The sequence below is a fragment of the Macaca thibetana genome, chromosome 15 (genome assembly GCF_024542745.1).
Source record: "Macaca thibetana thibetana isolate TM-01 chromosome 15, ASM2454274v1, whole genome shotgun sequence".
In the NCBI taxonomy this organism is placed as follows: domain Eukaryota; kingdom Metazoa; phylum Chordata; class Mammalia; order Primates; family Cercopithecidae; genus Macaca; species Macaca thibetana.
The window spans coordinates 100,047,918-100,060,153 of NC_065592.1; positions in this window are offsets into that span (position 1 = coordinate 100,047,918).

The window sequence follows — 12,236 nt, forward strand, 5'->3', positions numbered from 1 at the left end:
GCTTGCTTTTCCATGGCCTTTGGGAACTTTAGCAGCCCCCTGAAGCATCCCCTTCACTTCCTAGGCTCTTTCTGAACCGAGATGCTGTCTGATCTGAGAAGGGCCCTTGCAGGCTCTTCCCTCCACAGGCCTGGGTTTCAATTCTGGCTCCCACACTTTCTTGACATAGGGACCTGGACCAGCTTTCTTCTCTCATGGAGCCTGGTTTCTGAACTACAAGATGGCCTGTGAGTGACCAGCTCAGTTAGGGGGAAATAAAAGCATAAAGAAATACATAAAAAGAGAAAAGCATAAAAATAAGAAAAACAATAGAAAAGAGCCAACTCTGCTATTAATGGAAGATGGGATACACAGAACTTGAAAGGCAAATGACACCGGGTGTGGTGGCTCACGCCTGTAATCCCAGCACTTTGGGAGGCCGACACGGGTGGATCGCAAGGTCAGGAGACCGAGACCATCCTGGCTAACACGGTGAAACCCCGTCTCTACCTGGGAGGTGGAGGTTGCAGTGAGCCGAGATTGTGCCATTGCACTCCAAGTCTGGGCAACAGAGTGAGACTCTGTCTCAAAAAAAAAAAAAAAATCTTTCTTAGGTTTGCAAAATTAATCATTACTCTTCTTGATTTTTCCAGCTTTCAAAGTTGATTGCTGTTTTCTCATTTCCTGTTAAGGGCATATTAGATTTTTCCAATGTTGGCTACTACAATATCTCTAACTCTATACCCTCTTCTTGCAATAATTTTGACACTTAAAAACTAGAGTCTCTGTTTTCTCCCCTTAGATTTGCATGGGATTGACTAGGATGAAGTTGATTCTCTGCAGCTTCTAAAATGAGGTCATAAAAGAAGGTTATTGCCACCTGGTTTTCTTGGGAAGCTGTGTCATGAAGAAGCCCAAACTAGTCCATGCAGAGACCCCACATGGGGGGCCATGTGTAATTGTTTCAGCCAAAAGTCCAGTGAAGCCCTGGTCAACAGGCATTATCTTTTTTTTAATTCTTTTAATTTAATTTAATTTAATATTTATTTATTTATTTATTTTTGAGACAGAGTCTTGCTCTGTCGCCCAGGATGGAGAGCAGTGGCGCGTTCTCGGCTCACTGCAACCTCGGCCTCCCGGGTTCAAGCGATTCTCCTACCACCTCAGGCTCCCAAGTAGCTGGGATTGCAGGCACCCACCACCACGCCTGGCTAATTTTTCTATTTTTAGTAGAGACGGGCTGGTCTCGAACTCCTGACCTCCCACCCACCTTGGCTTCCCAAAGTGCTGGGATTACAGGCACAAGCCACTGTGCCTAGCCTCTTTTTTTTTTTTTTTTTTAAATAACTAGAGATGAGCTCTTGCCATGTTGCCCAGGCTGGTGTCGAACTCCTGGGCTTAAGCGATCCTCCTGCCTTGGCCTCCCAAAGTGCTGGGATTGTAGGCATGAGCCACCTTGCCTGGCTATCAATTCTTTTTTTTTTTTTTGAGACAGAGTCTCACTTTGTCATCTAGGCTGGAGTGCAACAGGGAAATCTTGGCTCACTGCAACCTCTGCCTCCCAGATTCAAGCAATTCTCCCTGCCTCAGCCTCCCGAGTAGCTAAGATTACAGGAGCCTGCTGCCACGCCCGGCTAATTTTTGTATTTTTAGTAGAAACAGGATTTCATCACGTTGACCAGGCTGGTCTCAAACTCCTGACCTCAGGTGATCTGCCCACCTCAGCCTTCCCTCAAGTCAATGTGCGCGGCTCTTCAACCAGGCTACCCACAGAGCTTGCGCAGAATAAAAAATCCCGCCGCTTCTTCAAAGAAATGAGTTTCCATTTTTGAGAGTCTTGTTTTAGAGAAAAATCAGTGGTTTGTCTTTCCTCTTATTTCTTCAATTTCCTTCACCACAAATAACTCAGTGGTCAATCCTGCCACATCAACACCTCTGGTTTTACCTGACCCGCCTTTATAATACAAGCACAAGAAACAATAGATGTATGTTTGGGAGTTAGCCCAATTGTTTTCTCCACTTCTCTCCCAGATCTGATTTTTTTAAAGATCTACCTTTAAATTTGGAAGTCTCACTTTTGTAACTAAAGACTGAGAGTTCTAAAAAGACAGTTTGGGCCGGGCGCGGTGGCTCAAGCCTGTAATCCCAGCACTTTGGGAGGCCGAGACGGGCGGATCACGAGGTCAGGAGATCGAGACCATCCTGGCTAACACGGTGAAACCCCGTCTCTACTAAAAAATACAAAAATCTAGCCGGGCGAGGTGGCGAGCGCCTGTAGTCCCAGCTACTCGGGAGGCTGAGGCAGGAGAATGGTGTAAACCCGGGAGGCGGAGGTTGCAGTGAGCTGAGATCCGGCCACTGCAGTCCAGCCTGGGTAACAGAGCGAGACTCCGTCTCAAAAAAAAAAAAAAAAAAAAAAAAAAAGTTTGATATATAGCATATATATAACATATCTCATATATAACATATCACATATATCATATATAATATATATCATATATGTAACATATATCATGTATGTAACATATATATCATATATATTTGAGACAGAGTTTCTCTCTGTGTCACCAGGCTGGCGTGCAGTGGCGTGATCTGGGCTCACTGCAACCTCCACCTCCCGGGTCAAGTGATTCTCCTACCTCAGCCCCCTGAGTAGGTGGGACTACAGGCACGTGCCATCACACTCGGCTCATTTTTTGTATTTTTAGTAGAGATGGGGTTTCACCATGTTGGCCAGGCTGGTCTCGAACTCCTGGCCTTAGGCAATCCACCCACCTCAGCCTCTCAAAGTGTTGGGATTACAGGCATGAGCCACCACGCCCGGCCAATTTGATATTCTGTAAGGGCTGTTTTGTAACAAAATGGAAGCAGTGGCAAGCAAATAAAAGAAAGAATGTGTCATGCGTGTCCATGTGAAGAGACCACCAAACAGGCTTTGTGTGAGCAATAAAGCTTTTTAATCACCTGGGTGCAGGCGGGCTGAGTCCGAAAAGAGAGTCAGCGAAGGGAGATAAGGGTGGGGCCATTTTATAGGATTTGGGTAGGTAAAGGAAAATGACAGTCAAAGGGGAGTTGTTCTCTGGTGGGCAGGAGTGGGGGTCACAAGGTACTCAGTGAGGGAGCTTTTTGAGCCAGGGTGAGCCAGGAAAAGGACTTTCACAAGGAAATGTCATCACTTAAGGCAAGGACCAGCCATTTTCACTTCTTTTGTGGTGGAATGTCATCAGTTAAAGGCCGGGCAGGACATTTTCACTTCTTTTGTGATTCTTCAGTTACTTCAGGCCATCTGGGCATATACGTGCAAGTCACAGGGGATGCGATGGCTTGGCTTGGGCTCAGAGGCCTGACAGAATGTGCTTGGTTCTGAGCTCAATTTACAGTCAGAGTGACATGGTTTGGACCTTGACCCCTCCACATTTCACGTTAAAATATAATCCTCAAAGTTGGAGGTGGGGCGTGGTGGGAGGTGTCACAGGAGTGGATCCCTCCAGAAGGGCTTGGTGGTCTCCCTGTGGTAATGGGTCAATTCTTGCTCTATTAATTCATGCAAGAGCTGGCTGTTTAAAAGAGCCTGGCATCTCCTTTGCTTCCTCTCTTATCACGTGACACACTTGCTCCCTGCTCATCTTCTGCCATGAGTGAGTGTCCTGAGGCTTCCCCAGAGGCCGAGCAGATGCAGGTACCATGCTTATACAGCCTGCAGAACTGTGAGCCCAGAAACCTCTTTTCTTTAGAAATCGTCCAGTCTGAAGAATTCCTTTAGCAATGCAAAATGGGCTAATACACACATTGATTAAAGAGATCCAGGGACAATTTAAACACATTTTAGAGGTTATTTTTATTTCAAGAGTCATCTTGCATCAGTCGACTTCCTACTTACAGGCTGAAAGCAGTTACCGCCCATTACTCAATAAACAGGTAAGAAGAAAATGGGTAATCTAGTCATCTTCCAGGCCCTGGGTGTTTCTTCCTCATGCATATGCTAAACATCTTGAAATCCTTTAACAAGCGGCTGGTTCTGGTCTTGATCTGTGTATGAGAAAATGAAGCCAAAGAACATATGGGCAGAATACGGCCTGTGCATTGTGTGTGCCCGGAAGGGGAGAAGCCGGCTGTTGGTAGGGGGACGGGGGACGGGGAAGGGGTATATGTGTGGATATCCCATGGGAATTTTGTCTGGGTCCTGAAGGAAGACTTAAGTAATATATTCAAAAATAATAAGCCAGATCGTTTGATTAAAAATTCTTTCTTTTTTTTTTTTTTTTCTTTTTTTGAGATGGAATTTCGCTCTTATTACCCAAGCTGGAGTGCAATGGCGTGATCTCGGCTCACTGCAACCTCTGCCTCCCGGGTTCAAGTGATTCTCCTGCCTCAGCCTCCCTAGTAGCTAGGATTACAGGCGTGGGCCACCATGCCCGGCTAATTTTTATATTTTTAGTAGAGACAGGGTTTCACCATGTTGGCCAGACTGGTCTCGAACTCCTGACCTCAGGTGATTCCGCTGCCTCGGCTTCCCAGTGTGCTTGGATTACAGGTGTGAGCCACTGCACTCAGCCTAAAAAATTCTTTAAGTGTATTAATTAGGATTTACTACATAGCTCTTCCATGAAATACACCTTTATAAGTGTCAGGAGGAAATATGTAGTATCCCTGAACCATGGAAAGATGCTCAGTAGAGATGTAGGGAAGAACATGGAAAGACAGGACGATACATAATAGCCGGTGAGCCTCGAAGCTCATAGATAACACAGGTACATTACAATACAGGTCGCCAGAGTTTATTTATTTATTTATTTTTGAGACGGAATTTTGCTCTTGTTGCCCAGGCTGGAGTGCAGTGGCACGATCTCAGCTCTCTAAAACCTCCGCCTCCTGAGTTCAAGCTATTCTCCTGCCTCAGCCTCCCAAGTAGCTGGGATTACGGGTGCACACCACCATGCCCAGCTAGTTTTTGTATTTTTAGTAGAGACAGAGTTTCGCCATGTTGGCCAGGCTGGTCTCGAACTCCTGAGCACGGGTGATCCTCCCGCCTTGGCCTCCCAAAGTGCTGGGATTACAGGCGTGAGCCACCGCACCTGGCCAAGTCAAAGTTGTTTTGATTTGCAGGGCTTAGAAAGGGCTTTGGAAACTTTTTATTAGGTTTGAGGAGTAATGGGAGAGACTTCATGCAAATTCATGCAAAATCCATAAGTGATAATAAAAGGTAAGGTATGTTCTGGGGACGAGGAAGGGACCTGCTTGTGGATCACATGTTGGTGATCATTGATGACTATTTGAAAACGGCTCCAGATCCTGCAGCTTTTTTCTCCTGTTATCTGCATAATAGGCTGCAAGAGCAGCAGTAGTTCGATGATACCTCCTCAGGTGACTTCCTGGCACTCATTCATTCAATAGCTGATGCATTGCTTGCTAACCTGGTTATGTTTCACTTCCCTCTGAAGCCTGTTTCTCAAAGCCACTACTTCAGGACCAAATAGGCAGTCATTTGTAGATGCCTTTGTATGGGAAAAGAGACATCAATGGGGACTTAGGAAATCATCTAATTAAGAGGCTTTCACTCGAAGGTCTAATTTGAATGAATTCACATTGTAAGAGGGAAGTGAACTGTTAGAATTCGCTGCAAGCTTTCCTGTGTCTCAGTCCAGTGCCTGTTAGCTCATGGCAGAAACACATACTTGTCAGTCAAAGAAAGTTATTATGCGTTACTTTCTCCACTTCCAGAGAAGAATGCAAATGTTCCCTATGAAAGCAAGGGCAGTAGAGGAGGGGGCGGGCTGGGGCTCTTGGCTTACTACCTGCTGCCCCTAAATCCTAGTCTTGTTTAACACCGCTTGGCAGTTCTCATGTAGCATTTTTGAAGGACTTACTTTTTTTTTTTTTTTTTTTTGAGACGGAGTCTTGCTCTGTCTCCCAAGCTGGAGTGCAGTGGCGCGATCTCGGCTCACTGCAAGCTCCGCCTCCCGGGTTTACGCCATTCTCCTGCCTCAGCCTCCCGAGTAGCTGGGACCACAGGCGCCCGCCGCCACGCCCGGTTACTTTTTTGCATTTTTAGTGGAGACGGGGTTTCACCGTGTTAGCCAGGATGGTCTCGATCTCCTGACGTCGTGATCCGCCCTCCTCGGCCTCCCAAAGTGCTGGGATTACAGGCGTGAGCCACCGCGCCCGGCCTGAAGGACTTTCAATCCAGTGCCACCCCAAGGAAATACGTCTTCTCCGTAGCTGGCTGTCTGGAATGGACTCTGGGGGAGATTGGCCCCTCTGAATTCCTGGCTTTGCGGCACATGCAACCATCTGATCCGGGCTGCTCCCAGGAAAGGGACAAAATTTGGCAGAAGGCAATTCCTGGGGGCAGAGGGCAATTCCTCTGAGCCCCCAGCAGGTGGCACTCTGGCAGTTGCGGAGGGAACTGGGAAGAGGTGGAGAGCCTGGGTTCTGGAGGGGAGGAGCAGAGTTCCTGCCGCAGACCAGTCCTTTTGATACTTGGCAGAGGCCCTGACCCTCCAGGAAGCAGCTGTTGTCTTTAGCCTTGATATGTCATGGTCACGTTTCCCATCTCAAATATTTTATGTATCTCTTTATTATGCTAAGCAGTAGCGCTAATTAGTTGCCCCATAGAAGTTAGCACCCAGAGAAGAGCTGTTTCTCCATAAGCCATTTCACTTGGGACGAGTGTGTCAGTGTACAGGAAAGACCCACTGCTGTAAAGCGGCATGGTCAGAGTCTAATTCTGTGGCACTGCCGCTCATGACGCAGAGTCAGCAGCAGGGCCTTCCCCATGGGGAGGGCCTATTTGCTTAGCATCATTCCTGGGGTCATTTGTGTGTGCCACGAAGAGGGGGCACCCCTGTCTCTTTCCTAACTCTGATGTTGAGAAGCATGCAATGGGTAGAGGAACTTGCAAATCCCACTTGTTTGAAAGTGATGTCCCGCCGGGCGCGGCGGCTCACGCCTGTAATCCCAGCACTTTGGGAGGCCGAGGCAGGCGGATCATGAGGTCAGGAGATCGACACCATCCTGGCCAACACGGTGAAACCCTGTCTCTTCTAAAAATACAAAAAAAAATTAGCCAGGCATAGTGGCAGGTGCCTGTAGTCCCAGCTGCTTGGGAGGCTGAGGCAGGAGAATGGTGTGAACCCGGGAGGTGGAGGTTGCAGTGAGCTGAGATCACGCCACTGCACTCCAGCCCGGGCGACAGAGCGAGACACTGTCTCAAAAAAAAAAAAAAAAAAAAAAAAAAAAGGGGATGTCCCTCCTTGAAAATTGCATTCATCAATTTAAATGTAGACATTTTGACCTTACAATACTCTGAAGATGGGATTAACAAATTCCTATTTAAAGCTAGTTTTGCATTGTTGAGGAATATTGTTGCATGTATTTGTTAATTTGCTAGGGCTTCTGTAACAAAGTGCCACAACAGGGGCTTAAAGAACAGATATTTATTCTCTCATGTTCTAGAGGCTGGAAGTCCAAAATCAAGGTGTGGGCAGAGTTGATTCCTCCTGAGTCCTCTCTCTTTGGCTTGCAGAAGGCCGAAGCTGTCTTCTCCCTGTGTCCTCACAGGGTTGTCCCCACTGTGTGTGTCTACGTCCTCATCTCTCTCTCTCTCTTTTTTTTTTTTTTGAGACGGAGTTTTGCTCTTGTTGCCCAGGCTGGAGTGCAATGGCGCAATCTCAGTTCACCGCAACCTTTCAAGCAATTCTCCTGCCTCAGCCTCCCGAGTAGCTGGGATTATAGGCATGTGCAACTGTGCCTGACCAATTTTGTATTTTTAGTAGAGAAGGGGTTTCTCCATGTTGGTCAGGCTGGTCTCAAACTCTCAACCTCAGGTGATCTGCCTGCCTCAGTCTCCCAAAGTGCTGGGATTACAAGCGTGAGCCACCACACCCAGCATTTTCTTACGGGACCCAGTCAGATTGGATTAGGGCCCCCATATCCATATGACCTCATTTTAAATTGATTACCTCTGTAAAGGCCCCTCCTCCAAATATAGTCACCTTCTGGGGTTCTTGGGATTAGCACTTCAACATATGACATTTGAGAGGCACTATGCAGCCCAACACACAGCATCACCTGTTAGTTTCAGTACTCAGGGTCTGCTCTGTTAGGACCCACTCTCCCAAAGAATTGCTTTTAGACCTGGGTCCCAAATGATTTTTCCTTTAAAAAGCTGCTATTCTTATTTTTATTTATTTATTTATTTTTGAGACGGAGTCTTGCTCTGTCACCCAGGCCAGAACGCCGTGGCGCAACCTCGGCTCACTGCAACCTCCGCCTCCCAGGTTCAAGCGATTCTCCTGCCTTAGCCTCCTGAGTAGCTGGGACTACAGGAGCCCGCCACCATGCCGGCTCATGTTTTTTGTATTTTGTTGTAGAGATGGGGTTTCACTGTGTTAGCCAGGATGGTCTTGATCTCCTGACCTTGTGATCCGCCCGCCTCGGTCTCCCAAAGTGCTAGGATTACAGGTGTGAGCCACCGCGCCCGGTTAAAAAGCTGGTATTCTCTTGTAACTTTCTTTATATATTGGCTGCAGCCGTAGTCATTGTGGCTCAACCTACATTTCCAGCTCACGTTCAGAACAGAACAGTGGTTCTCAAATTGGAATGTGCACTGATGTTAGAGATGGGGTTTTGCTATGTGACCCAGGCTGGTCTTGACCCAGGCTGGTCTCAAACTTCTGGGCTCAAGCGATTCTCCCGCCTCAGCCTCTCAAAATGTTGGAATTACAGGCATGAGCCGTCGCACCTGGCCATAATTTGCATTTCTGACAGGCTCCCCGGTGATACAGATGCTGCTGGTCAGGGGCCAGATTGCCAGAACTACTAAGAACAGTTCATCCTTCTACTCCAGAGGTAGGCCACCAGGGGGCGCTGTGGGAGCGCCTCTGGCCTGGGCGATCACTGCTCCCGCTGTGTTTCAAGCTGCCTGGTCCTAGCTCGCTTTTTCTTTTTCTTTCTTTTTTTCTTCCTTTCTTCTTTTTTTTTTTTTTTTTTTTTTTTTTTTTTTTTTTTTTTTTTTTTGAGACGGAGTTTCGCTCTTGTTGCCCAGGCTGGAGTGCAATGGTGCGATCTCGGCCCACCGCAACCTCCGCCTCCTGGGTTAAAGCGATTCTTCGGCCTTAGCCTCCAGAGTAGCTGGGATTACAGGCATGAGCCACCATGCCCGGCCAATTTTTTATTTTTAGTAGAGACGGAGTTTCTCCATGTGGTCAGGCTGGTCTCGAACTCCCGACCTCAGGTGATCCGCCCACCTCGGCCTCCCAAAGTGTTGGGATTACAGGCATGAGCCACTGCGCCCCGCCCCTAGCTCGCTCTTTTATGTGGGCACCAATGCGCCTGGAACCCTCCTTACCTCTCATTGACATCCTTGTCCTTGCAAGAGGGCTCTAACCTTAAACTGTTATGACACAGCCTCATCTGTGACATCCAGATTTCAAAAGTAATAAAATTTTAAATGAAATAAACTGGTAATGAATAAAATAGTCATGAACTGTCTTTATCGAATAAGGGACCTTTTGTTATCAAAGTGATCCATACATGCAAAAAAAGTCTAGGAATATAAAAGAGTCTTACTGCCAAGCGTGGTGGCTCACGCCTGTAATTCTAGCACTTTGGGAGGCCAAGGCGGGCAGATCACCTGACGTTGGGCGTTCGAGACCAGCCTGACCAACATGGAGAAATTAACTACTAAAAATACAAAATTAGCCAGCGTGGTGGCGCATGCCTTGTAATCCCAGCTACTCGGGAGGCTGAGGCAGGAGAATCGCTTGAATCCGGGAGGTGGAGGTTGCAGTAAGCTGAGATTGTGCCATTGCACTCCAGCCTGGGCAACAAGAGCGGAACTCCATCTCAAAAAAAAAAAAAGTCTTACTTTTGCATTCTTGTTCTTACATTTTGTCTGTCAGAGTCAATAGGGGATCCATTTACTTGTGAAATTAATTTCCTATCCATCTGCCATCCTTCCTCCTAACTCCGTAATTTTCTTTTTCTCTTTTTTGAGATGGAGTCTCACTCAGCTGCCGAGGCTGGAGTGCAGTGGCACGATCTTGGCTCACCACAACCAATATCTGCCAGGTTCAAGAGATTCTCCCATCTCACCCTCCTGAGTAGCTGGGATTACAGGCACCTGCCATCATGCCCGGCTAATTTTTGTATTTAGTAGAGACAGGGTTTCACCATGTTGACCAGGCTGGTCTTGAACTCCTGACCTCAGGTGATCCGCCCGCCTCAGCCTCCCAAAGTGCTGGGATTACAGGCGAGAACCACCGTGCTCAGCCCTAACTCCATAATTTTTGCATGGTACAATGTGACCTATTTCTGCCTAAAACTAAAATACGCTTGTAATTGACAGCAAGATAAGCATAAGGTTTTGCATGACTCAGCTAGGTTAATCAAAGAGGATGGTTGCTATTTTGGGAGAAAGGAAGTTAATTAAATATGTAATTTTATATTAGAGAAAACTAATATAATTAAACTGCAGTTTTGAGTGGTATGAGTCAGTATAATGATTAAAAGGGGGAGTCATGAAAAAATACAATATTTATTAACTATGGGGGGGATTGACAAATGAAGTCTTCATAAAGTTTGGAATGGGCTTGGTTATGTGTAATCCTCATGAATTTTTTGTTCAAGTATTTAAAATGTTCAGTGAAAGCTATGTAACTACATTACAAACTTTATTTGATTTCTAGCAATCTTCCAAGTGAGGTGGAGAAATTAATGATCACGAAGGCACCTCTCTTGGCCGGGCGCGGTGGCTCATGCCTGGAATCCCAGCACTTTGGGAGGCCGAGGCGGGCGGATCACAAGGTCAAGAGATTGAGACCATCTCGGCCAACATGGTGAAACCCTGTCCCTACTAAAAATACAAAAATTACCTGGGCACAGTGGCGGGCACCTGTAATCCCAGCTACTCGGGAGGCTGAGGCAGGAGAATCGCTTGAACCCAGGAGGCGGTGAGCCCAGGAGCCGGTTGCAGTGAGCCGAGATTGCACCATTGCACTCCAGCCTGGCAACAGAGTGAGACTCTGTCTGAAAAAAAAAAAAAAAAAAAAGAACCTGTGGAGGAAAACAATTCTATTAGAGGAAATAAAAGGCAGAGGGAGGAATGTCATATTATTTTGGTACAAGCAGATTTCCAAATACTTAATTAGCAAAGAGTGTTTATCAGAAATCTTTTTTTCTTCTGTATGTTTCATCACACTTCAAATTAGCAAAGACTATTGCCTTTCATCAACATCAGGATAAGGAGAGAGAAATTCTGCATGTTGCAAGGAAGAAGAAAAATAATGAGTAAGGAGGAGCTCACGGCAGGGATGATTCTTGGCAGAAGCAAGTGGTAGCGCACACAGGGTGGTGGGGGTGAGGAAATGGTTCCTGTCCACACCAGGACTCAACCCTCAGATTTGTGCTTATGTCTGGTCTCCAGTCAGGGCCAGAGAAGAACTGAAGGATAAAACAGGAAAATCTGTTGAGAGGGGCAACTGAGATCCTCAATCACAGGTTACTGTAAGGTGAAAATTGCTTGTTCTTTCTTTTTTTTTTTCTTTGAGACCGAGTTGCTCTGTCACCCAAGCTGGAGTGCAGTGGCACCATCTCAGCTCACTGCAACCCCCACCTCCCGGGTTCAAGCAATTCTCCTGCCTTAGCCTACTGAGTAGCTGAGACTACAGGTGCCCGCCACCACGCCCAGCTAATTTTTGTATTTTTAATAGAGATGGCATTTCACCAGGTTGGCCAGGCTGGTCTCAAACTCCTGACCTCATGATCTGCCCACCTCGGCCTCCCAAAGTGCTGGGATTACAGGCGTGATCCACCGCGCGCAGCCTGCCTGCTCTTTCAAATGGAATCCTACAGTTGTCACCTCTGGGGTAGGTGCACTATTGTCTTCTTTATTGTAAAGGAAAACTGGCCTTTACATGGTGTCTCAGTTTGCTTGGGCTATTGTAACAAAGTACAGCAGGTCCTAGAATAAGGTCATTTTGTTTTTATGTATTTTGAGACAGGGTTTTGCTCTGTTGCCCAGACTGAAGTGCAGTGGCACAATCATGGCTCAAGTGATCTTCCTCCATCTCAGCCTCACAAGCAGCTGGGACAACAGGCCTGTGCCGCTATTCCTGGCTAATTTTTAAAAATTATTTTTTGTAGAAACTGGAGTCTTCCTATGTTGCCCAGTCTGGTCTCAAACTCCTGGGCTCAAGCGATCCTACTGCCTCAGCCTCCCCAAATGCTAGGATTATATCCATGAGCCACCGCCCCTG